Source organism: Bubalus bubalis, chromosome 3 (assembly GCF_019923935.1).
Source record: "Bubalus bubalis isolate 160015118507 breed Murrah chromosome 3, NDDB_SH_1, whole genome shotgun sequence".
Classification (NCBI taxonomy): Eukaryota; Metazoa; Chordata; class Mammalia; order Artiodactyla; family Bovidae; genus Bubalus; species Bubalus bubalis.
Window position 1 is genome coordinate 112,770,841 of NC_059159.1, and position 27,209 is coordinate 112,798,049.

Here is a 27,209-nt window from a genome sequence, read left to right on the forward strand (position 1 = left end):
TGCATATCTGAGGTTATTGATATTTCTCCCGACAATCCTGATTTCAGCTTGTGCTTCATCCAGTCCAGGATTTCTCATGATGTATATAAGTTAAAAAATCAGGGTGGTAATATACAGCCTTGAAATTCTCCTTTCCTGATTTGGAACCAGTCTGTTTTTCTATGTCCAGTTCTAACTGTTGCTTCTTGACCTGCATACAGATTTCTCAAGAGGCAAGTCAGGTGGTCTGGTATTCCCATCTCTTTAAGAGTGTACAATGTGATGATTTCATACACATATGTATTGCAAAATTATTACTACAATAAAGTTATTTAACATATCACGTTGTTATTATTACATAATATTTATTATTTACATAATAAATTATATCATTATTATTTTGTTGTTATGGTGAGAATGTTTCAGATCTACTCTGTTAGCAACTTTCAGTTATACAATACAGTGTTATTAACTATATCCATCAGGCTAGGCATTGGATCCCCAGAACTTATTCATCTTATAACTGGAAGTCTATACCCTTTGAGCAACATCTCCTGCATGTCTGTAACTCCCCATCTCCTGCAGCTACTATTTCAGTCTGCTTCTATGAGCTTGGCTTTTTTAGATTCCATATATAAGTGAGATCATTCAGTATTTGTCTTTCTCTGACTTATTTCACAGATCTTGCCCCTTGATTGGTACCCAGAATCATCTTTCCAAAATTATTACCTAGAAAACAGTGTAAAACCAACACCGAAGTCCATTTAGTATAATTCCTTGTGGCTATGGGCTTCTCTAGTGGCTTAGACAGTAAAGAATCTGCCTGCAATGCAGAAGAATAGAGGATTCTATCCCTGGGTCAGGTAGATCCCCTGGAGAAGGGAATAGCTACCCACTCTAGTATTCTTGCCTGGAGAATTTCATGGCCAGAGAAGCCTGATGGGCTACAGTCCATAGGATGGCAATGAGTTGGACACACCTGAGCAACTTCCACCACTTTCACTATGGGAAAATTAAAAAGAGAATGTTACTGTCTTCCTGTTACTGCTAATCCTCCAAAAGAATTCTATAATAATTTTTAAGGAATATACTATTCTTCCAAGAAAGGAATTAAGACCACCAAAGTTTATTCATCAGGGATGGTAAATCAAGCAGCTGTTTGTATCCTCTTCTGAGGACTGAAGGAAACTCCTGGTCCTAAACATTTTTCAGAATCAGCTCAGGAAAGTGGCAAGAACACTCAATGTACCAGTGATTTATAAGGATATTACACTCCCTTGGGAAAGTCCCTGAAATAAATCATGCCTCAGTTACTTTGTGCAAAGCGAATTTTTATAACAGCAATAGTAGAAGAGAGGAAAATTTCTCTAGTAATCTGGAAATAAGTAAGGGAACGCCACGGGCTTTTTAGAATCAAATATTCCACTGAATCTCTAGAAGTGAATGAAGTTTTGTTCTGTCAAGCTGTGGAAAAGGAGTCAGATGTTCTGGTGGGCAAACAGCTTGACTCCTTCCCTCTACCCTAGGGACTCAAGTCTCTGACCTTAGTAACACAGAATCCCAAAGAACCTGCACATCTCCTCTGGGTTCCTAAGTGGAAATAAGGATGTATTACTAGCTTCTGTCTTGCCTTATGAAAATTAACCAGCATCTTAAGAACGTCAGCTCATTCCTTCCAAAAGATCTATACAGTAAAGTTTCATGCAGTCTCAGGCATTTAAAATGTTACCACGCCATATAAATCAACTATACTTCAATTGAAAAAAAAAAAATGATCGTTGTCAAAGGTGGGGGCAGTGAAATAGGATCCAGAAGGTCTACTCTTTCTTGAGCTGTAAACAAGCATTTTCTATGTGCTCCACTCCTACATCAGCTGATTAATAAAACTAAGACCAGTTTCAGAATAGAGATGGGAAGAGATCATTTACTAAGGAAACCAGATTTGTTTTTGTTTTTTTTATCTCTTATCCCAGGAACTTAAGATCAAAGGAAAGCTATTAACAAGTGAGGTTTGCCAGCAATAAATTGATTGCCTTTACAACCTCACCAGAATGACAAGAAATAGCTCCATGGGCTTGAGAGGGAAAAGTTTGCAGACCTCAGCCCAAAATGCAAAGGAGCAAGAGGCATTAACAATAAAACATGAGCCCACATGCTCCTCTTCAAATATTCCACTCTCCCTACAACTGTATCTGTATCAGTCTATTCAAAGGCTCCAGTCTGTGTAACTCTCGGTGAAATTCTCTCTTAATGAAGTGATGCCCCTGAGAGCCAAGCATTATTTGATATTGAATTCATGACTACCGTTAGGCATTAGAACACAGGGCATCCCTCTAATGGATTATTTGATTGTATATTTTATGCCACTCTTTCTCTAGAGCTTTAGAAACTCAAAGACACCTGCGATACACTTTATGCATGTGTAGATTGTTATTTTACATCTTAAAAATAGCACTGTTATTTTATTTCTTAAAGCCTGTACTCATGAAGCGAAATAAAAAATTCTCAGCCATATCAATCAGTTGAAAAAAATCAGATTCCTTGGATTTGTAGTGACAATATAAATATTCTATCGTCTATTCAGTGTCTATTTATATCTCCTCTTGAACTTCCCAGCATGGATGAAATATTTCATTCTGTCAGAAGAAGTAACACCCAAAATAAGATTACCTTTTAAGTAGAATGGGAAAAGTTTATGACTAGTTTGCTTAAGTTGTTAGGCTATGATATTAATACAACCAGAATTTCAGGTTCAAAGTATGAACCTGTTAGCCATCTGGGTTAATTTACCTCCTACTTATTCTCTAAAATCAGCTTCCAGATGGCTTTTGTTATGTGTACAAAAAAGAACTCGGCCAAGAGGGTAAATGGACCAATGGAAATTGTCACTGATATGAGAAAAATGGCTCTGATCCCATGCCCTACTAATGGCAGGTAACAAATTCCAGTGCCACTTAAAAATGTTAGCACATTATTAAATTGAAGAGAACCCTACAAAGGTTACAAATTGGCAGACTGCCTGCCAAATACTCCCAAAAATATTATTTTGTTTTGCCGCTATAGTGTTTTTAAAACACTTGAGTCAGTTACCAACGTTCAAAAATTGGAAGATATCACACAAAATCCTGGGTTGCTTCTATGTCTACAGTCCTACTCAGTGCCTTCAGCTGGATCTGAGCAGCAGCTGCTCCTTTGGATAGAGTGTGTGCTTTCTAGTTCACTACAGTCCCCACCACACCCCACTCTTGTGCTTATCTCCCTTCTACTATGTATGTTACCTCCCCAAGCCTCAGACAGTACTGGTACTTGAGCTTATGATCTCCCGCGTGTCTCCTGCATGCATGTGTGCTAAGTTGCTTCAGTTGTGTCCAATTCTGTGAGACCCTATGGACTGCAGCCCACCAGGCTCCTTGTCCATGGGATTCTCCAGGCAAGAATACTGGAGTGGGTTGCCATGTCTTCCTCCAAGGGATCTTCCCGACCCAGGGATCAAACCTTCTCTCTTATGTCTCTTATGTCTCCTACATTGGCAGACAGGTTCTTTACCAATAGCACCACCTGAGAAGCCCATGATCCCCTGAGGTTCTTATATACACAATATGAACAGTTGTAGGATCTGAATCTGGAGGAGGGCATGGCAACCCACTCTGGTATTCTTGCCTAGAGAATCCCCATGGACAGAGGAACCTGGCAGACTAGAGTCCTTGGGGTTGCAGAGTTGGACAAGATTGAGCGACAAAACATAGGATCTGAGTAGCTTATTTTTGAGGGGAAAAAGATCCATTCATTTAGTTGATGTCAATATTTGATTTGAAATTATAGAAAAGTGAAAGCTGCTGTATCTTCAAGCAAAGACTCAAGAACTTGAACTACTGTGGCTCTCTTGCTCATATCTCTGCCTGGGATTGTTTGTCCCAAGGTTTCTATGCTTGCATTAGCAGCTGTGCGTCACACAGACTGGGCCCTATTATGTGCAAATGAATGGTGGAGAATGTATCTCTAGCTCCCCCTGCTGCTGCTGCTAAGTTGCTTCAGTCATGTACGACTCTGTGAGACCCCATAGACGGCAGCCCACCAGGCTCCCCCATCCCTGGGATTCTCCAGGCAAGAACACTGGAGTGGGTTGCCATTTCCTTCTCCAAGGCATGAAAGTGAAAAGTGAAAGTGAAGTCGCTCAGTCGTGTCTGACTCTTAGTGACCCCATGGACTGTAGCCCACCAGGCTCCTCCGTCCATGGGATTTTCCAGGCAGGAGTACTGGAGTAGGGTGCCATTGCCTTCTCCGCCCATCCTATTTCCCTAAAAATCTACAAGGCTTACACACTTCCAGATCAGACACAAACCTACTTTCCAACCCGTAGATGTTCCTCTAGGGCTCAGGCCAGTGTTTCTGTAAAGAAATTTGCTGTGGCCTCAGTAGATGGCTAATAAAGCAGTTTACGGACTAAAGGTCCAGCTTGCACCACACAGACAATTTCCAAAGCTGCACATGTCCCAACAATCTTCCCCAAACATCCTGACAGTCTCTGTGGACCTATCAATCTATTTTCTGTACCTAGTCCTGGAATTGTTTATATTTCCAAGTGCTCATTATTTTATTTGATTTACTAATTCTGCAGATAATCATTTATCTGCCAAAAAAAATTGTTTTGTCTAGTCAAGTAGACTTCTAAAATGTACCCTTAGGTTGATGATCTGTCAGTTACAGAAGACAAGCAATTCAGACCACAAACCAGCTTTATCCTTCCTGAGGCATAGCATCTAAGGAGCAAATACTGTTTAGCTCTAAACCTCTCTGCTTTTTGAGCCAATGTTGGCTGGGTTGCAATATGCTATGTGTCAGTTCTGGTGGGCAAGTCTACAAGTTAAAGATGTCTCTTTCCTCTGTAAGGCAGAATTCAGCATTTGCTCAGCTGGAAAACAAACTCATTAAGAAATAGGTTGAGAACTTTGATGGCATTGCTTAAGTTTATGCAAACGTTGTCTCTGTGTAGAGCAGGTACATATTGAAACTTACCTGCCAGGAATGTTATGATGGTGAGGAAAGCTTGCAGAGGATTAGCTTGTGCTGTCCCTCTGTGTGCCAGTCTTTATTTATTTATTTTCAATTGAAAGATAATTGCTTTACAGTATTGTGTTGGTTTCTGCCATACATCAACATGAATCAGCCATGCGTACAAACATGTCCCCTCCCTTTAAAACCTCCCTCCCACCTTACACCTCATCCCATCTCTCTAGGCTGTCACAGAGCCCCAGTTTGAGTTCCCTGTATCATACAGCAAATTCTCACTGTGTGTGCCAGTCTTGATGATCATAAACTTTCTCTGTAACCTTGAGACTATAGCTGGACAGGCTGAGAGTTAAAAGCCACTGATATCACTAAATGAGCTGTTACTGGTAGATTCAGCATAGTGAATCATATAGAAGTCTATTCCCATCTTCTGTGCAGTCTTACTATTTATATGAGCCTTGCCTTATTTATTTTTTTAATTACTTCTGTGTCATTTCAGCAGCCCTGTAGACAGTATGATGCAGTGGTGGAGAGTTTCTTTGGAGCCAGTCTGTCTGGGGTTGTATTGGCTGCATGATCTTAGGCAAGGCAAGATATTTCTCTTCTCTATGCCTCAGTTTCCTCATGCAAAATGGGTATTAGGAAAATATAACCACTTATAAGGTTGCTGTGAGGATAAATGAGATGATAATGAAACAGTGACTAACTCAGTATAATGACTGGCGTGTAAGTAAACACTCACTTAAATGTTGATTTCTTATTATTTCTCCAGGAAGCACAGTGTGCTAGGCTCTAAAGAGAGCTGTCTGGGACTTTCATGGTGCCATTCAAAGCATTGGAAAGGTTTTCTATTGATTCAAGTGTCTAATGTTCTTCATGTCAGCTCAGTATCACAGAGGATAGCATTAAGAACACACTCAGCTAGACATTACTTTATTCCATTTAAAGTCATTGTTCATTGATAATGGAGACACACGCTTTGCAACAGTTTCAATTTACTCTTCAGTGACTATTGTCACAGACCTTCAAACTAATGGAGCTTTAAACAAAAGGGAAGCAGAAGTGGAACGAGCCTGGGGGCTGCCTTCAAAGTGAGATCGCTGGTTAAATGGCGAAAGCTTCTGGCACTGGAACTGGCTATCAGTAGATGTGAAGCTGGGTTGTTGCTTACGAAACAACCATACATAAAGTGTTTCGTGTTGAATACATGTATCTATGTGGCTGAGTCCCTTCACTGTTCACCTGAAACTATCACAACATTGTTACTCAGCTATATCCCAATGAGAATAAAAAGGTTTTTAAAAAAGTGCTTAATGCTGAAAATGACAATACTCCCCGGGCTCTGGTGAACTAGGGTCTCATGCCCCTTTCAATCTCAGCATTAATGTGGTGGTCCAACCAGAGACCCTTGGGGTAATAATGGAAGAGTCACACAATCTATTTATGCACAAAGTGTTGCTTGAAGACTGAATAAATATTATCTCATACAGATACTAGGTTAGCCAAAAAAATTCATTCAGGTTTTTCCATAAGGTCTTATGGAAAATTCGAGCATACTTTGTGGCCAACCCAATACATTTAGATACTTTATTTAGGGTATTATAACTGGGAATATTCCCAATCAACAGATTCTGAAAGTACAGCTTAAGATGATCTGAAAACCTGCCTGACCTGTGTGTGTGTTTAGTCGTATCCGACTCAGGTGAACCTGTAGCCTATGAGGTTCCTCTGTCCATGGAATTTTCCAGGCAAGAATTCTGGAGTGGGTTGCTATTTCCTACTCCAATGTCTTTTTATTCAAAATTTTGGAAACCACTCTCCTTAGGCTAATTTCAAAAAATATAGGAGAACAAAAGAGTAATATATGAAAAACAACAGTGAATGGCATTCTCCAAAGGTTGAATGACCACATTTTATAGAGAGCTTGAAGGCAGGAGGAAAAGGGGATTACAGAGGATGAGATGGTTGCATGGCATCATCAACTCAATGAACATGAGTTTGAGCAAGCTCCAGAAAATGGTGAAGGACAGAAAAGCCTGGCATGCTGCAGTCCATGGGCCTGGAAAAAGTCAGACATGACTGACTGAATGACAACATAAAGAATAGAAGCAAGTATCTGCTTTTGGATTTTTCTTAAGCAAAATTATAAATTATTGGGGGGTTATGAAGTTGAATATCTCTTTCCATTCAGTAATCTTGGTAAGCCTCTTCCTTTCTCTGAATTTTGTCTTGGGCGGAGTGCTGCTGACAGCTAGAGACAACTCTTGGTTTGTCCTAGCCACCACACTATGAAGAATCACCTCGTGGGTACTATCCTGTTGATCACTGCTTCCGCCCCAATCCCATTAGAAGTTATTCACATTTGGGTTTCAACTAATTCTTTTAGGTTTGTGCATATTATCCCTCTATGTAAGTGTGTGAGCATTTGACTCTTTTAAAGTATCTACACCTCACTCTTTTTTTAAAAATTATTTTTAGAACAATTTTCAGTTTATAGTAAAATTGAAGGGAAGGTACAGAGATTTCCCCAATGCCGTCTTGCCCGCACGCATGCATAGCCTCCCTCCTTACCAGCATCACTCACCAGAATGGTACATACTTTACCAAGGATGAACCCACAGTGATACCTCACCCAAAGTGCACAGTTTACTGTAGGGTTCACACTCGGTGTTGGTTTGAATAAATGTATAATGACATGAATCTATCACTATAATATCATATAGAGTATTTTCACTGCCTCCAAAATTCTCATCCCTCCTCACTCCTTACAGACACAGCACTCTTTTTCCACAGAGGATATTAGCACCGAAGATATCCATAATTTATCAAAGTGTCAATGATCCACAGATCCCAATGGCATATGAAACTCTAGAACTAATAAAGTAACTTATATTGTAAAGAAACATATTTAACTTATTTTTATTTGTACTATTGACTCTGGAAAAATAGAATTGTATGTGTATGTGTGTGTGCATGTTTTATATGTGCATTTTCATAATATTTTATTTTAGGAATACTTATTTCTGCTTCTGTGTTATAACACTCCACATGGGCAAAATTGAAATCTATCTGCATCTGGCAAATGTTTTTTATTTATGTTTTGCCATGTACTTTAAGATTGAAGTAGAGATTGTGACAGAAACCCTGATAATATGTACTAACATCACTCAGAGATTGGTCAAATTAAACACAATTTTTAACTTTGGTTTAATCATAAAATTAACAACATACCCCGCTCTTACATATGTCAGAGAAGATGCATTGTCCTGTTTCTTTATCCTTTGCTCTGTATCAAAAGTCTTGTCTGACATCAACTCCTAACCAATGTGTCCATTGTCTTAATACCAACATTAGCTGGTAATACCTTGAAGAGCAGATTGTTTAACTTTGGGTTTTACTTTCCCCATCAATAAAATTAACAACAGCATCATCTAAGCTATCAGTGGTGTAATGAAAGATAGGAATACTTATAAATTAATAAAGATAAAATTATTGAAGGCGGTTTTCGCCTCGGTTGACTCACAGTACTCTGAATGGACAGTTTCAGGATTTGGGTTTGCACTGGTCAGAACTTTAATGCCCAAGTTAGATAAAATTCATATCAGCTCTCCTGACCACTTCCCAGTGGAAAAAATGAAATTCTATATTAAAAGTTACTATTATATGAGAACATCTGTCACTTCTGAAAATGAAATAATTTGATTGGTTTTTATTTTTTGAATGATTCAAGTATTGCCAGACTACCTGGATGAACTTGAAATAAGCCACTTATCTATTTTATGTTATGTTGCTTTCTGTGTTTTTCAATCATATCTGATTTAACTCCATAATGGATCTCCAAGTATGTCAGTTAGCCTTACTGCCTAACAAACTAGCCCAACAACTTTGTTATTGTTTAGTCACTCAGTCATGTCTGAATCTTTTGCAACCCCATGGACAGTAGCCTTCCCGGAGCCTCTGTCCATGGGATTTCCCAGGGAAGAATACTGGAGTTGGTGGCCATTTCCTTTCCCTGGGGATCTTCCTAATCCAGGGATCAAACCCTTGTCTCTTGCATTGGCAGGTGGGTTCTTTACCACTGAGCCACCAGGAAAGTCCCCAAACTTAGGGGCTTTTAAGAACAAATATGTGTTATTAATTGTAATTCTGTGGATCAGCTGGGCAGTTCTTTTGTCGAGCCAGTTTAGCTGATCTTCAAAGTCAGCTGACAATTCAGCTGAGAAAGGATGGTCCTGGATGGCCTTACCTGTCTGGTGTTTGGAAAGTTGGGTGGTCAAAGGGACCTCAGCTGGCCTGACATCCTCCAGTAGGCTAGCCTACTAATCAGCAACAGAGGGCAAGTCCCAGCACATGTCAAGCCTCTGCTTCTGTCAAATTTGCTCTTAACCCATTAGCCAAAGCATGTCACATGACCAAGCCTAGAGTTAGTGTGGAAGACACTCCCCAAATGTGTGTGTATATAAAGATATGAAACTTTGGTTGCCATTCCTGCTAGCATTAGAAACCTGTTCAGTCACTGGGTCTTCTTTTTTGAAAAGCTATTCTAATATAATTCTGTATAAACTGTCACAAGATTCTGATCATTTCTCCCTTTTCACCAGGGCTCCTGAGCTACAGGATTCTATGTTGCTTGTAGGAATTTTATTTATAATAAGGTTTCTTTGGATTTAGAAGACAACTTTTAAAATATCTAATGAAAGCAGGAGGATACAGTGGCAAAAATATGGCACTAGGCCTAAGCAGGCATGCTTTCTCACCAGCATGATGTGGGGTGAGTGAGGTAATTAGGACAAGCCCCTCCCTTTAAGTGAGAATCAATTTGTTCACCTGGAAAATCAGGGACCGGGGTGAAGCCTCCACCTGACTTTGCTATTCTACAACTCTAAAAGGGCCTGATATGTGCAACAATACAAAATTGATTCAGAGCCTCAATAAACATATGGATATATTTCTCTATAAGGAAAATATTGACCTTGGCAAACTCAGGTTAATAAATTTTGATATTTGCCTCAAAAGAAATCAATACCCACTTTTTATCTTCACATAAAGTAATACTTTTATGAGCCAAAGCTAGTGATGGAAATGAATTTACCTCTAATCCTAATAAATGCATTATATATAATGTAATATTATTACAGATCATCATTCATTATGGCTGGACAGTCTTTGATTTAGAACAAGGGTATTATACTCTTAATTCATCATTCAGTTAACTTTTCTTCTGAAGGAAAGGTTAAAAAAACATTTCTCATTCTTTTGGGACCATTAGTACATGAAATAGTATATTCATTACATAAGAACACTCAGAGCTTTTAAGCTATCAATGGAATCTTGTTTAGTCAGCTAAAGTACATGTATTACCTTGTTGTATGGGTACAAAGTGATTCAAGGCAAGATACCTTTTAATCCTCTGAGGAAAACAGTTGCATATTTCTCTGGCCTGCTTTCACTGTTAACGTTTCCTATTTCTTCTTGTTTTCCTTTGGATTTGGCACTGACCATTAGATGAGGGTTTTTTTTTTTCTAAACAAGGAACTCAGAAAGAAATGAAGGCTCTATGTGCCTGCTTAGCAAAAAATTATTCTGACTATGATTTTTCTATAAAATGAAACACAATATTAACATTCACAGAGTAGCACAGGTAGAACTCATTGAACATTCCATTATAGAGCTCTTAAAAACATCCCTTTAAAAAATTGCTAATATTTGAGGTCAGAATATTCTTTGAAATCATTTGTCCTCAGACTCAGAACAAGGAATTAGTAATTTTCTAAAATAAAAAAATTTTGTAAAAAAAAAAAAGGGAGTATATCAAGGCTGTGTATTGTCACCCTGCTTATTAAACTTATATGCAGAGTATATCATGAGAAATGCTGAGCTGGAAGAAGCACAAGCTGGAATCAAGATTTCCAGGAGAAATATCAATAACCTCAGATATGCAGATGACACCACCCTTATGGCAGAAAGTGAAGAGGAAATAAGAAGCCTCTTGATGAAAGTGAAAGTGGAGAGTGAAAAAGTTGGCTTAAAGCTCAACATTCAGAAAACGAAGATCATGGCATCTGGTCCCATTGCTTCATGGGAAATAGATGGGGAAACAGTGTCAGACTTTATTTTTGGGGGCTCCAAAATCACTGCAGATGGTGATTGCAGCCATGAAATTAAAAGATGCTTACTCCTTGGAAGGAAAGTTATGACCAACCTAGATAGCATATTCAAAAGCAGAGACATTACTTTGCCAACAAAGGTCCGTCTAGTCAAGGCTATGGTTTTTCCAGTAGTCATGTATGGATGTGAGAGTTGGACTGTGAAGAAAGCTGAGCACCAAAGAATTGATGCTTTTGAACTGTGGTATTGGAGAAGACTCTTGAGAGTCCCTTGGACTGCAAGGAGATCCAACCAGTCCATTCTGAAGGAGATCAGTTCTGGGTATTCATTGGAAGGACTGATGCTAAAGCTGAAACTCCAATACTTTGGCCACCTCATGCGAAGAGTTGACTCATTGGAAAAGACTCTGATGCTGGGAGGGTTTGGGGGCAGGAGGAGAAGGGGATGACAGAGGATGAGATGGCTGGATGGCATCACCAACTCGATGGATGTGAGTTTGAGTGAACTCCAGGAGTTGGTGATGGCCAGGGAGGCCTGGAGTGCTGCAATTCATGGGGTCGCAAAGAGTCAGACATGAGTGAGCAACTGAACTGAACTGAATTTTGTAAAATAGACAGGAAGAGCAAAAAGTGAAATTAAGGAAATGGGGGACTTCAGTAGTAGATGAATGAATTGGCAATCCTAATTTTAACTGGGTGTTTTTGTGTCTCTTTACTGTTTCTTCCATTACTGGAACATAACTGCAGAGGTCCCCTTTTTCAACATGACTTATATTTTTTTTCAAAACAGAGTCCCCTTCAGCTCAGTAATAAAGCCCAGACAAGGACTGGATTCAAAGCCTCATTTTGTTACCTACATATTCTAGGACTTTGGACAAGTCACTTTGAGAGCTTCAGACTTCTTCATTCTTTAAATGCTGTCAAGATCTATCACACAGGACATTAGTTAGAATCAAAAATCATTTGTTGTATGGACTGCATCTAGCAAAATGCCTGCTGCTGCTGCTGTTGCTAAGTCGCTTCAATCGTGTCCGACTCTGTGCCATCCCATAGACGGCAGCCCACTAGGCTCCTCTGTCCCTGGGATTCTCCAGGCAAGAATACTGGAGTGGGTTGCCATTTCCTTCTCCAATGCATGAAAGGGAAAAGTGAAAGTGAAGTCGCTCAGTCATGCCCTACTCTTAGCCACCCCATGGACTGGAGCCTACGAGGCTCCTCTGTCCATGGGATTTTCCAGGCAAGAGTACTGGAGTGGGGTGCCATTGCCTTCTCCGGCAAAATGCCTAGTACTCAGTAAATATTCGTTTTCTTTTCCATGCTTTCCTTCTGTATCTCCGTGTCCATTAAACCGAAGTTTAAAGGAAAGAAAGAAACCATAGGACAGGGGCATCAGGGGGGCTTCTCACGTGCCTTCCTATCTATCCCACTCTCTCCTCTCTCAAGGATCTGCTTCAGGTGGGGCGGTGGGGGTCTCTACAAGCATCACATCTTCCTCAGAGAAGTATTTTCTAACCAGAGGCTGGGGTGGGTCTCCTACTATGCACTCCCTATTCTTCTCTGCACTTTGCACACTTGCTACTCATTCATTCATTACAATGATTGACTTTCTGTTATTGCTAAGAACATAGACTTCGGTGTCAGACTGCCTAGATTCAAATTCCACCTCCTCCACTTATTATCTATGTGACCTTGGGCAAGTTACTTACTCTTTCTGTGCCTCAGTTTCCTCATCTGTAACATGAATATTACCTACCTCAGTGGGCTGTGGGTGGGGGTGTAAGAAAGGCTGATCAGTTCTGAGCAATGATGAAAATGTTTTACTACTGACCTTTATAGCTATGAAGCTTTCTATACTTGATCTGAGTTCAGAATTTAAATTTTTAAAAAAACAAATATGCTGTTGATAGACTGATTACTTTTGGATCAATCACCAGTCCTTCTAAACTGGAATATAAAATATTTTATCAGTTATATATAACAGTATTTGCTTCTAGTCCAATAACTGTGACACTGGAACCTCAGCTCGATCTTAGCTCAATTCCTGATTCTACCACTTACATGTTATGTGACTCTGGGAAATTTTCTTAGCCTCCGTAATCTCACCTGTAAATGCTAGTCATACAGATTTGCACACAGTAAGCTCAGTCCACGGTTTGCTGTCATGTGCATGACACCTCTGGCCCATCCATCTCTGTATTCTGTCCCTCACCAGACACCAATGGGTATTTTGGAGAGTACAGTATTGCCCTTCAGGAGTTAATTGAAATTTCACTTTAGAAAGCTTCCTATTCTGCATGATTTGGGTATTTTAAAAGAAATCCCAGCACTAACTGAATGGCAGTGAAAGAAGGGAACAATGAAGTCACCTTCCACCAAACACTAGAAAGCACTGAAATTTCTAGCTGTATTCAGCTGTTGTAAAATGAACTTTAATGTAGGCTGGACTTCTAAAATTCAACTATCCCAATAAGGCCTTTAAAAAAATATTCCAATCTTCAGTTGGGACCATGATACTCTAAGCATGTGAATGAATGGCTTTCCATTGTGTGTCAATGCCTATTGAATGAGGAAAACATCATGCTCTTCTCATTAATTCTCTTTTTAAGATAAGTCCCTTTGCTTTAAAAGATGTTTTGGGAGGACACAAACCTTGTGCACACTCTAGGTACAAAAAAAGGGAAACTTTAGATTTATGACGAAAACATAAAACCAAGCTGTAAGCATTCTAAATTTAATGTGGATAGCGGATACTATACTAAGTGGACTTAGATCATAAAGTCCTGATGACTAGTCTGATTATTCATCTTACTTTCCAAAAGTGTTATGGTTGAGATAAAAGAAAAAAAGGATAGAGAGAGATGTTCTTATGGAATTTTAAATTGTTTTTCACATAAAGCATGTTTTTCTCAAAGCCGGATTTACCTAAATTCACTGACAGCTGGAAGTCAAATGTATTCACATTAAATTGTCTACATCACAAAATTTCAGTAGATAAAATACATTTCATTTATTAATGTAGAAGAGACCCTAACTCCTGTATTTAACCAAATATGTTTCTCATCATTTCTAATGCTTAGAGAGGGGTGTGAGAGAGAGAGAGAGAAGAGAGAGAGAGATGATGGTCGGTTTTATTTCATTTGACAGTGTATAATTTTTTAGGTTTGCTTTCTGTTTGGTTTTGCAAAATAGGAAGAGGATGACTATCTACAATGGCCCAGATTGATAGTTCAGGAAGTGACCATAACCATCTCCACTCACTTTCTCTGGAGCCTTCCATCTCCTGCTTCAGTGTTCCTACATTCCTGGAAAATAAAAAGAAACACAAAATTTTAGGAATAGTTTTATTGCTAGAGAGAGCATAGTACCTAGAGTAGAAAAATTTATTCAAGATTCTCAAGCCCCACCCCAGACCTACTGAACCAGAATCTGTATTTTAAAAAGTGATTTGTGTGAACATTAAAGCTTAGGAATTAGTGCCCTATGAGGTCGCTCACACTGGCCACTTCCAACCCCAGGGTCTTTGGAGAATCCCTGTGACATTACGGTAGAATTGGTAGAACTGGAGAGTAAGAAACAGCCAAGGGTGTCAAGAAAACATTCATAGCTCACTACTCATTGGACAAATTCTCTAGGAATAGGTGACTTAAGGGCTGTGAAAGTGGAGGATTTCAAGGGGAAATACAGATACTACCTGTTTGTAATTGGAGAAACCAGACCATAGGTGTATAGCCATAGTTAGGACCAAGTCTCAAAACCTATAAATGATGACAGGAGGCACTGGCGAGCCTGTTCAAAATCCACAGTTGAGGGGTGAAGAGAGAGATGAAGCTAAATATCAAAATGAATCCGCCACAGGTATACATGTGTTCCCCATCCTGAACCCTCCTCCCTCCTCCCTCCCCATTCCATCCCTCTGGGTCATTTGGCAAAACTAATACAATTATGTAAAGTTTAAAAATAAAATAAAATTTAAAAAAAAATCCTAAAAAAAACAAATACTGGCAAAAAAAAAAAAAAAAAAGAGAGAGAGATGAAGCTGGGGGATGCTATAGTGACAAGTCTGTGAGGAGCTTGCCAAACCTTAGGAAAGTTTTGTGTGTGTCCACAGACTGATTCTTGAACTGACGATAGTCACACCAGTTTTCTACCCCTTCAGAGGTCTGGCCAGCTTCTTACAGTGACCAAGTATAGCCTTTCATTCAGCCATAACTCAACTATCTGGCAATGTCATTTCTCCTGATATGCATCAGAAACTTAGCTTAATTCAATTCAATATGTATTTATTGATTGAATATATTAGGCACCATAACTATGATTCAACTTTTTAATTAAAAAAAGAACTTCCAAATAGTCAAAATCGGTGACCAAGTTCATCAGTAAAGCTCATAATTCTCACATGTAGAACCAGGGTAGGCCTAATTCTGAACCTATGTTTATTTATCCATTTTATTCCACTGTACATACAATTCTGTACACACATGAATTTGAGCAAACTCTGGAAGATAGTGGAGGACAGAAGAGCATGATATGCTGCAGTCCATGGGGTCACAAAGAGTTGGATACGAATTTGTGAACAACAACAACACACAATTCTAGCAAGCTTGGTTATCTGGTTTCCAAGTCCTCCATGGAAGGCGTAAAGGGACAGGGCAGTCAATGCTATTGCTACAGGAAATTGCACTGATCCAGCCAGAAGAGCAATAGATTGTCCATAAATAGAGGACCAGAGATGTATAAATAGAAGACACAAGAGCTCAAAAAGCTCCACTGTCTGGAGTCTTTTTTTTTTGGTAGCTATTACATTTCCATGCACCTCACAGGACCTGGGCCTTGAAATGTTATACCAGTGCAATTGATTCTTAAAAGGGAGTCAGTCTTCACAGAAAGCTACATCATATTCCCAATACAATTTGAAAAAAAAAAAAAAAGAAAGAAATTCCCTGGCTGTCCAGTGGTTAAGACTCAGACTTCACACTTTCATTACTGGGGGTCCAGGGTTCAATCTCTAGTCAGGAAACTAAGATACTGCAAGCCACCTGGCATAGCCAGAAAAAGAAGAATGAAAATTACGTAACATATTGTAGGAAGCTCTCCATGCAGAGAGGCTCTGGTAGAAAAATCATGGTGCTTGAAAGAGCAGCCCAGCATTTTAGAGGAATTTGCAAAGGCTCAAGCTATAAAATTCTGAATATGGGCGGCTTTAATATGTTTTCAAAAGGATCAAACTTACCTGGGATAATATTAACAAATTGAAATAAGGAGCACTGCCTCTGATGGACTCGTATATCCACTATCTGCCTTTTACGTGAATGAGATGTTTGTACAAGCTTGTACATTCGTGAATATACACAGCATTTCCCATCACATCTGAGGACACACAGCTGTCAGCACACTCCCCATATTTCAACCCCTGTTTCTAGGTTCTTGAGCATTATTTCAATTAAGCCTTCAATAAGCTGCAAAGAGAAGAATCATGGCCCTTATTTGTCTACTCCTTAAGAATATTCAGAAATAGGGGTATCTGGGGGGAGGGGGGGAAGCTGCTTTAGTTAAACAAAATATGCAACAATTAATTCTCACCAAAAAATTGGAATATCTGTTTGTAAATTATCATGGAAATTATAAATACAATCAACATATAGTAGTATATTGATTTGGTGTATTTAGTACAAATATGTGTATTGTATCATGTTATTGCACCCATATACTAGAGAGAGAAAGGGAGAGAAACAGAACTGGGACTATGTCAGGAAAAATTCTTTAAAAATACACTAAATATTCAACAGTGTTTTTTCTCCTCTGGGAAATAGAATTACTTGCATGTTTACTTTCTTCTTTACATCTCTGCATTCTATGAAGTTTTTGCAAAGAATACAAGCATGTGTGTGCACACACAAACACACACACACAATACCAGTACTTCCATTTGGAAGGAAAGGAAGAAAAGACGAGAAGAGGGAGAGAGAGAGGAAGGAAAGAAGAAAGGAAGAATGGGAGGGAGAGATGGAGGATCTGGTGAGGAAAACTGGCCCACTGATCCCTGAAGTGCCACTTAGCCTTTCAGGTTCCCTCATCCTTCTCAATACCAGAGTACCCTGCCCCTTTTTATTGATGACACTTCCCTGTTGCTGTCATTGATTATTCCACACACCCAGTCCCTGAGACTGTCCCTTTTTGGTAGCTGATAAAACCAAAGCACTAAGAATAAAAACATGCAAAGCCACAAAGCTAGCTGTGGTACAGCCAGAGGCTGGGGACACCCACCAGGTGGATCACTCTCCCAGCAACTCAAGGTTCTCTGTGACTCTCTTCTGTTCCATATGTGGTCAGGTTGTTTTCCAATTTGGAAACACACCTGTGAACCAAAAACCAATCCTGAGCTCATACTGAAGATCATCCCATCATGAGTTGGGGCAAATTAGGACAGGCTGGAGAAAGAGAAGACATGGGTGCAGGCAGCTCATTTGAAAAAGCTGTCCTGCAGCTCATTCATTGCTCAAAATAAGCAGGGCATTCATCATCTAAATAGGTAGTTGTATTTTCTCTCTTCTAAACATGCCCTTTCTGTATATGCTGTTTAAGACTAAACAGTATAAAACAGGATTGACATTATGTAATTACTTGCCTTTTACACTGTGCTAACTTAATTTACTTTTCATTCTCAGGTATTTAAGAGACCATTATTTTCCCATCAGACTTTACTGTCTGCCAATTAAAGGGTTAGATGGATGAGGTAGAAAGAGAATATTGTTCAGGAAGGTTTCAGGTAGACATATTGAAAACAACAGCTTTATACCATTTTCCTTTCATTAAAGTCAGAATTTTTTTTTTTTTTGGCCAGTTTGCCAATTTATGTGATACCCTCTGTGCATAATGTGCTGTTTTTTGGTTCCACTTACAAATGAAAATGGCATGGTCATCATATACCTTCTAACATTTGCAGCTACATATCAAGTCTCCCTTTCTGTAGAAAAAGTAAGCAGTTGGGGATCACGTTTAGCACATGGAGTTGTTTTAAGATCACACTTACTCTCCTGGTGCAAAATTACAAAGCGTGTTTTCATAACACCCAGTGGTCTCATGGAGCTGTGCTGTCCCTCTGCTCTGCTAGGTAAATTTCAGCAGGAGCCACATCCCATTTCCACAGATTGTTCTTCAGTCACGTGATCAAAGATGCTTCACGTCCCAGGAAACATTGGGTTTGAGTTGGTTTAAGTAAGGTGTAAGGTGTAATGACCCAAACAAAAAATACAAGTCCCTTTTCTTCTTATCCACTCTCATTTTATGTAATAAGAGTTGTGACACTAAGGTTTTTTTCACCTTGTATCTTGAAACCCAGTCATTTCCTTTTTCTCTGTGTCATTATGGAAAACATTTGTATTTTCAAAGTCAAGGAAATCATAGTAATTTGCTCAAGAACTGTGGAGAGAGAAAGGGTCCAGGACAAAAGTAGAGACATTTGTCAGTTCCAGAAAGGATTTTCCAAAGAAAAAGAATCAGCAAACCAAAAAGGTCACCATAAGTACAGCCAGATAACCTCCACCATTAAAAAAAACTTAATTGACTGTAGGTAATAACTCAGGAGGCAAAGCCCTTGCAATTATTAATTGCAAAATATGATTATTGTGTGTCATGGCCTCCTTGTCAGAATTCATGGTTCTACTTCTGACCTGGAAGAGTAAGTCCTGGGTCATGAGTTGACAGTAGGCTATAGGCTGTTTGAGTTACCCTAATCCTGGGCTTAGAGCACACAGCAGTTCAGTGAATCCATCTCCTCTCTGTCCTGAGAGATCAGGCATGGAGAAGACAAGATTGTCACCTATCAGATTCTACCTCCACCTTAACCCTGAGCTCATTCTGGATTCAGGTCAACAGTCCCTGCAGTCACTGAGCTCCATGCTTATTTGTAAGAGAGGTGTGTGAGAGAACCACATGAGGCTGTATGAATTTAAATGCAAGGTAATTAAAATTGAATAGAATTTAAAACTTATTTTCTTATCTGCATTAGTCACATTTCAAGCTTATATTGTTCAGTACGAGCGTGGGTTTTCAGTCACTCAGTTGTATCCGACTCTCTGCGACCCCATGGACTGTAGCCTGTCAAGCTCCTCTGTCCAAAGGATTTTCCAGGCAAGAATACTGGAGTGGGTTTCCACTTCCTCCTTCAGGGCATCTTCCCAACCCAGGGATCAAACCTGTATCTTCTGCTGCTGCTACTGCATTGCAGGTGGATTCTTTACCAGTAAAGCCATCATAGAAGCCCATGGTTCAGTACAGATATAGAATATTTCTATCATCACAGAACATTCTGCTGGAGAGTGCTGTAAAATTAGAAATGCTTGCTCTCTTAGCATGCCCCAACCTCAAGGAAGAGCTGAGGAAAATAGGACTCCTTTAGACCCCATAGCTCATCTTTGCATGAAATGTTTCCGTGGTATCTCTAATTTTATTGAAGAGATATCTAATCTTTCCTATTCTATTATTTTCCTCTATTTCTTTGCACTTATCACAGAGGAAGGCTTTCTTATTTCTCCTTGCTATTCTTTGGGACTCTTCATTCAAATAGGTATATCTTTCCTTTTCTCCTTTGCTTTTCACAGCTATTTGTAATGCCTCCTCAGACAGCCATTTTGCTTTTTTGCATTTCTTTTTCTTGGGTGGTCTTGATCCCTGTCTCATGTACAATGTCACAAACCTTCCTGCATAGTTCATCAGGCACTCTGTCAAATCTAGTCCCTTAAATCTATTTACACTTCCACTGTATAATCATAATGGATTTGATTCCAATCATACCTGAATTGTCTAGTGGTTTTCCCTACTTTCTTCAATTTAAGTCTGAATTTGGCAATAAGGAGTTCATGATCCGAGCCACAGTCAGCTCCTGGTCTTGTTTTTGCTGACTATATAGAGCTTCTCCATCTTTGGCTGCAAAGAATATAATCAAACTGATTTCGGTGTTGGCCATCTGGTGATGCCCATGTGTAGAGTCTTCTCTTGTGTTGTTGGAAGAGGGTGTTTGCTATGACCAGTGCATTCTCTTGGCAAAACTCTATTAGCCTTTGCCCTGCTTGATTCTGTACTCCAAGGCCAAATTTCTCAGGTGTTTCTTGACTTCCTACTTTGCATTACAGTCCCCTATGATGAAAAGGACATCTTTTTTTGGTGTTAGTTCTAAAAAGTCTTGTAGGTCTTCATAGAACCATTAAACTTCAGATTCTTCAGCATTACTGGTTGGGGCATAGACTTGGATTATTATGATATTGAATGGTTTGCCTTGGAAACGAACAGAGATCATTCTGTCGTTTTTGAGATTGCATCCAAGTACTGCATTTCAAACTGTTTTGTTGACTAGGATGGCTACTCCATTTTTTCTAAGGGATTCTTGCCCACGGTAGTAGATATAATGGTCATCTGAGTTAAATTCACCCATTCCAGTCCATTTTATTTCACTGATTCCTAAAATGTCGATATCCACTCTTGCCATCTCCTGTTTGACCACTTCCAATTTGCCTTGATTCATGGACCTAACATTCCAAGTTCCCTTTGCAATATTGCTCTTTACAGCATTGGACCTTGCTTCTACCACCAGAAGCAGAAGATATTAAGAAGAGATGGCAAGAATACACAGAACTGTACAAAAAAGATCTTCACGAACCAGATAATCACGACAGTGTGATCACTCACCTAGAGCCAGACATCCTGGAATGTGAGGTCAAGTGGGCCTTCAGAAGCATCACTACAAACAAAGCTAGTGGAGGTGATAGAATTCCAGTGAGCTATTTCAAATCCTAAAAGATGATGCTGTGAAAGTGCTGCACTCAATATGCCAGCAAATTTGGAAAACTCAGCAGTGGCCACAGGACTGGAAAAGGTCAGTTTTCATTCCAATCCCAAAGAAAGGCAATGCCAAAGAATGCTCAAACTACCACACAATTGCACTTATCTCATATGCTAGTAAAGTTATGCTCAAAGTTCTCCAACCCAGGCTTCAGCAATACATGAACTGTGAACTCCAGATGTTCAAGCTGGTTTTAGAAAAGACAGAGGAACCAGAGATCAAATTGCCAACCACCACTGGGTCATCAAAAAAGCAAGAGAGATCCAGAAAAACATCTATTTCTGCCTTATTGATATGCCAAAACCTTTGACTGTGTGGATCACAATAAACTGTGGAAAATTCTGAAAGAGATGGGAACACCAGACCATCTTACCTTCCTCTTGATAAATCTGTGTGCAGGTCAGGAAGCAACAGTTAGAACTGGACATGAAACAACAAACTGATTTCAAATAGTAAAAGGAGTATGTCAAGGCTGTATATTGTCACCCTGATTATTAGACTTACATGCAGAATACATCATAAGAAATGCTGGGCTGAATGGAGCACAAGCTGGAATCAAGACTGGCAGGAGAAATATTAATAACCTCAGATATGCAGATGACACCACTCTTATGGCAGAAAGTGAAGAAGAACTAAGAGCCTCTCGATTAAAGTGAAGGAGGAGAGTGAAAAAGTTGGCTTAAAACTCAACATTCAGAAAACTAAGATCATGGCATCTTGTCCCATCACTTCATGGCAAATAGATGGGGAAACAGTGGAAACAGTGGCTGACTTTATTTTTTTTGAGCTCCAAAATCACTGCAGATGGTGACTACAACCATGAAATTAAAAGATGCTTACTCCTTGGAAGGAAAGTTATGACCAACCTAGACAGCATATTAAAAAGCAGAGACATTACTTTGCCAACAAAGGTCCATCTAGTCAAGGCTATGTCATGCCTTTTCAACAGTCATGCATGAATGTGAGAGTTGGACTATAAAGAAGGCTGAGCACCGAAGAATTGATGTTTTTGAACTGTGGTGTTGAAGACTCTTGAGAGTCCCTTGGACTGCAAGGAGATCCAACCAGTCCGTCCTAAAGGAGATCAGTCCTGAGTGTTCTTTGGAAGGACTGATGTTGAAGCTGAGGCTCCAATACTTTGGCCACCTGATGCAGAGAGCTGACTCTTTTGAAAAAACCCTGATGCTGGTAAAGATTGAAGGCAGGAGGAGAGGGGACAACAGAGGATGAGATGGTTGTATGGCATCACCGACTCAATGGACATGAGTTTGGGTAAACTCCAGGAGTTGGTGTTGGACAGGGAGACCTGGCGTGCTGTGGTCCATGGGGTCGCAAAGAGTCAGATACGACTGAGCGACTGAACTGAACTGAACTGAACTGACACCCTATAGCGTTAGTCTCAAACTTCAGCATGCCTCAGAATCATTTGGAGAGCTTGTTAAAACACAGATCTGGGCCTCACCCCTAGGGTCTCTGACTGAGCAGGTCTATGAGGAGCCCCTCAGGTTTGCATTTCTAACAAGTTCCCAGGTGATCACAGATGCTCCAGTCATGGGGTCCACACTTTGAGAACCACTGCTCTGTGAGAAGTAGGAATAATACCTGGAGGGTAACTGGCATGCAAAATGCACTTGCCTAATAAATTAGAATACTCAAATCTGTCTCAGTTCAGTCAGTACACATTTACTGAGTACCTCCTATATGCCAGGCACCAGGTTAATTACAGGGCTACAAGTATCAGGCCTTGATTCTATAACTGAAAAGGAGAATTACCTAGAACTGCACTGTTTAGGTCAATAGCCACTGCATGTGGCTGCTGAGCACTAGAATTAGGCACCTAAGAAACAGAATATTTAATTTTTATTCATTATAACTTAAGTTGAAATACTCAAGCAGTATATAATATTTGTCCATTAATCATAGCTATATAGTTTTGATAGGACTATATTTTATTTGAACTGTTGAAAATTTGACATCCAAATTGGTATATAAGGGAAAATGCACATCCTATTTCAAAGATTTAGTATGGGTAAAAAAAAGTTAAATATCTCATTATGTTGATTACATATGATAATATTGGGACCTATCTAGGTTAAATAAAACATGTATTGAAGTCGTTTTCACCTGTTAATTGTTACATTTTCAATGTGACTGCTAAGAAAAAAACATTAAATCACATGGTTTGCATTATATTTTTATTGGACTGTGCTGATCAGGAATCTAACTTCAGTCTCTTAGATTATTAATTGCCCATCAATCAGTTGGAACCCTGGAGTAGAGGGGAGGGGAGGAGTAGTAGATTAGTCATCTCTAAAAGCCCTGTAGGCTCTGAAATCTGTGATTCCTGCAAGACAAAGTGCCAGAAGATAATCTTTCCTTTCTGCTTTCCTCCAGCTTTGGGCAAACCTGCCAAATATCTCCATTTGAATGCCATGACAGCCCACTCTCCATCTGCAGTTCAGAGAAAAAGATGATGATTGAATCTCCTTAAGCCACAGAGGACTACATCTTAAGCTCGCATACCAATACCATACATTTTCTAACTGGGCTGCACTTCTTCCACGTATCTCTATAAAATCAAGTGAGAACAGGCTTGTTTTTGTTGTATATAGCAAAATTCTGGCCTCCCTTCCAACTTTAAGCATCCTTCCTATCAGACAAAAAAATGTCATGAATTGAAATGCCAACTGTTTATTAAATGGCCTCCAAGGTCAAAAAGATGAAATTTGTTTTTGCCACGTGGGTACAAATGAAGTTTTTAAAAATTAAAACAATATTCCCATGTTCATAGCAGCGTTATTCACAGTCACCAAAATGTAGAAGCAATGCGAGTGTTCATCAATGGATGAATGGATAAATAAAGTGTGATGTATACATACAGTGGAATATTACTTAACTTTAAAAAAAAGAGAAGGAAATTCTGATACATGCTGAAACATGGATGAATTTTGAAAACGTTATGCTAAGTGGAATAAGCCAGTCACAAACCAACCAATGGTATATGATTTTACTTGTATAAGATTGTTGAATTTATGGACACAGAGAGAATGGTGATTTTGAGAGACTAGAGGGAAGAGGAATGGGGAGTTTGTGTTTAATGGGTACAGAGTTTCAATGTGAGAAAATGAAAAAGTTCTAGAGATCAGTGGTGGTGATGGTTCCAGAACAAGGTAAATGTAGTTAATGCCACAGAATTTTATATTTAAAAATTGTATGTTCTGTATAAGTCACCACAATTAACAACAAATGAAAACAATCCATTATCTAACATTATGAACCTATCTTCTGTCTCTTTCACTCTACTATCCCTGAAGCTTGCAAAATCCTAGAGAATTGTTAATAATGCAACTAACAGTAATAGTCATTCTATATTTTTAGAGCATTTTAACATTTATAATACACTTAAAATATGATTTCACTTGAAGTAACAGTTCACTGCCAGTTGTGTTATAGAAACCTGTAGCTAACTAGACTGAGGATTAAGACTCAATGATATGCCCAAGGTCATTAAGACTGAGTTGTAGCAGGGCCAAGATTATGTCTGCATGCTCTGACTCTGCATCATAGCAGATCTTATATTGGGTTCTGAGCCAGACCATGGGGTAAACTTCAAACATTCCATAAACCCAAGCTGTTTTAGAAACAGCTAGCTATAGAACTATCTTGAACCAATTAAGGAAAAAGACCAATCCCAGACAAATTGTGGTGGGGTTGAAAATTTTCTTTGGCAAATTTCTAAATTCCCCTCTTATCCTGCCATCTCTTGCCTGGTCTTATGTCATCTCCTAAGACAGCCAACACTTTGCCACTGCTTCAAAAAGACTACTTTCCAGTAATGGCACTCAGGACAGCTCTAGATATACCCCTGTCCCCTTCTCCACTAAAACTTACCCAACCCATGTCTCTGTTACTGCTTTGCTAAACTCTTGACTGATGAACAATTAAGTCACATTCAGAAGAGCAGTGCCCCCCGTGCTCAGTCGCTCAGTTGTGCCTGACTCTTTGCAACCCTAGTGGTGCCCCCCAGCAGTGGTTTTATTCTTGAAAGTAATTCCTTAGAGATGTACATGTGTGCTAAGATGCTTCAGTCATGTCTGACTTTTTGCAACCCTATGGACTGTAGCTTACCAGGCTCTGTCCATGGGGATTCTCCAGACAAGAACACTGGAGTGGATTGCCATGTCCTCCTCTAGAGGATCTTCCCAACCCAGGGACTGAACCCATGTCTCTTACATCTCCTGCATTGGCAAGCAGGTTCTTTACCACTAGTACCACCTAGGAAGCCCTCCTTAGAGATAGCAGTGTCTTAAAGGAATAAACAATCAAAGGGGAAATTTCAGACACAGGGCAGATCAGAAATGAGGTCATTTCAGACTTGGTGTCTTTAATCAAATTATGAGAACAACTGTCTGTTCATTTATAGGTGAAGGTCCTATTCAAAGTGAATAAAGGGAAATCTTAATTCACCACTGAGAAGCTTTGGCCACAGTCCTGAAAGTTAGGATGTAGAAATCTTCAGAGAGTCATAAAGGGCCACATGGCTGTCATCTGTAGTCACCATTTCGGTCATCCTCTGAGGCACTGCTTGTCTCAGATCTGTCACTTGGTTCTCTGTGAATGGAACCACATTGAGGGTCTCATGATTGCTTGGTACAGTTTGCTTACTGAAATAGACTCATGTATCAAGAGAGTAAAAGATTTCAAAGATGAATTACAAACTAGAAACATTAATAAACTGAAATCTTACAGTATCTTTTGTATTGACCATAACTCTATCTTCCATCTAGTATAAAACTAAAATAGTACAGATTTTACCAAAATCATGGAAGCCCTAAAGACTACTTGTACCTAGGGTTGATCAGACTTCTCTTCAAAACTATAATTTGCTCAGAGTAACACTTTTGGTGAGGGGGCACAGCCACCCACTCCAGGCTGTAGTCCATGGGGTAGCAAAGCACAGCACAATGTATTTGGTAATTTTCATTTTGCAGATACAAAACAAATAAGGGCTAAAAATTCATGTTAAGTAGCAGGTAGAAGCCAATGTGGAGTAAGTCTGTTTTCGTATTATAACATTGAGGGATCACAAGGCCATTTTTTACTTAGTTTTTGCTATTTTGAAAAAAATAACAGTCAGTGTCAGAAAGAGATAAGCATTCTCATAGCCTGCTCTATGTTTCCAAGAACCTTTAAAATAACTAGACTTTTCTTTTTTAGCTATATCTTTTGTCAGAATCTAAGAGAAGTAAACAGAGTTGTGCATTTCATAGTAGAGAAAAGAGTCTTAGAAACTACTTAAAATATCCACTTATGATGAAACTGAATAAATTAAGGCAAGCCACATGAGGAAATATTACATATCCACTAAAAGTAATGTTTCTTTGAGAGTATTTTAACAATTTTTATTTTAAATTTAATTTTGCATAGAGAATATTTTAATAACACATATAATATTTAATGGTTCAGAAAGTATTCAATGAAATGTCCTTACCTCTAATCATTCCCTTAGAGATAAAAAGTATTGCCAATTTCTTATTTATCATGCCAGAGATATTTTATACATCTTCAAGTTCTAATTATGTGAGTAAAATATTTGTTTTCCCTTGAGGGCACTCATATTGAATTTGTAGCTTTTAAAAGAGAGCAGTACTCAATTCCAAGAATCTCAGTTCTTAGCATAAAGTTTCCTATGAGATTTCCAAAATTTTCATTGAGAAGAAGAACTTGTAACATTGCTAGAAGTCCTATTTACCCACCTGTATATAGAAACATTCAAATTAAGAGCAAAAGAGATAAGGAATTATAGTTATGAAGGCAGTTTCCCTCCAAACTCCTAGTAGTTTAATGGGTGAATGAGAATGAAGAGTTTCCCCCTCTCTCAGCCTAGCCTACGGCTCCTAGACTACACTTCTGGCATAAATGTGCGCAAGCAAAGAACCCCCCAGTCTTGGCACGATGACAAGGAAGAACCACATTCTCACCTTAAAAGCAAGACTAGACCTTATGCTTAGCTTAGTTCATGGTCAGCAGAACAGTCTGCTGCCCACTCCAGCACCAACTATTCCCACTTCCATCATGCTGGGGCAGGGGTCCAGCTAGCCCATCGCAGTGCACTTCACTCCCGTTCTGGCCCTCCTTCAGCACCACCACCTCTTGGTTCTTAGGGGAAGCTTCACAAACCCGGGAGAGCAACCCTCCCCCACTGTCTGCCCCAACAGAATAAAATGCCTTCCACTGTGGCTTTTTTGTTGAGATTTTGTACTTTTTTCCTCAGA

At 39.3% G+C, this 27,209-nt stretch overlaps 1 protein-coding gene and 1 non-coding gene across 2 annotated transcripts in view; both read left to right on the plus strand.

Annotated features, from left to right (window-relative positions):
- RORB (RAR related orphan receptor B) overlaps nt 1-27,209 on the plus strand; it is a 203,879-nt gene that overhangs the window by 96,925 nt on the left and 79,745 nt on the right. The gene's annotated exons all lie outside the window — the stretch shown is intronic.
- LOC123465625 lies at nt 12,895-12,964 on the plus strand. Its single transcript, XR_006640898.1, has one exon. It is a non-coding gene; the product is annotated as a small nucleolar RNA U2-30 (small nucleolar RNA).